The sequence below is a fragment of the Morone saxatilis genome, unplaced genomic scaffold, assembly GCF_004916995.1.
Source record: "Morone saxatilis isolate NCDOM2014 unplaced genomic scaffold, NCSU_SB_2.0 Contig10, whole genome shotgun sequence".
In the NCBI taxonomy this organism is placed as follows: Eukaryota; Metazoa; Chordata; class Actinopteri; family Moronidae; genus Morone; species Morone saxatilis.
The window spans coordinates 107242-107756 of NW_023339652.1; the positions used below are offsets into that span (position 1 = coordinate 107242).

Genomic DNA, 515 nt, shown 5'->3' on the forward strand with positions numbered 1-515 from the left:
ACTGTACAAACACACAACTTTATCATCGCTGTACAAACACAACTTTATTATCACTGTACAAACACACAACTTTATTATTGCTATATAAAAACACAACTTCATAACTTATACCTTACATGCTAGTTATTAACCCAACTACCTGTACTGCAGGTAATACTGCCTGTTAGTGAGCGTGCTAATGCAGCTGTGTTCAGATACAAAGCTCTATTGTTCTGTTGTTAGCTAACCTGCTCAGCTGACTGTTATTATTCAGGTCAACAACCTTCTTACTGCTGCTGCAGGATTTAATCACACAAACAGCTCAGGACCTTTTAACCCTTTAAATCCTCAAATATATCACATTTTTCATGTTCTATGGATTCTTTCAATAGTGCATATCCTCACTGATAAAATACAGTAAATACAACTACTATTATTAGTATTGCTACTACTGATACTACTGCTACTACTACTACTGATACTGCTGCTACTATTACTGATACTGCTGCTATACTGATACTACTACTACTACTACT

At 35.1% G+C, this 515-nt stretch overlaps 1 protein-coding gene across 1 annotated transcript in view; it reads left to right on the top strand.

Annotated features, from left to right (window-relative positions):
• LOC118341824 (SLIT-ROBO Rho GTPase-activating protein 1-like) overlaps positions 1-515 on the top strand; it is a 51121-nt gene that overhangs the window by 37599 nt on the left and 13007 nt on the right. The window lies entirely within an intron of this gene.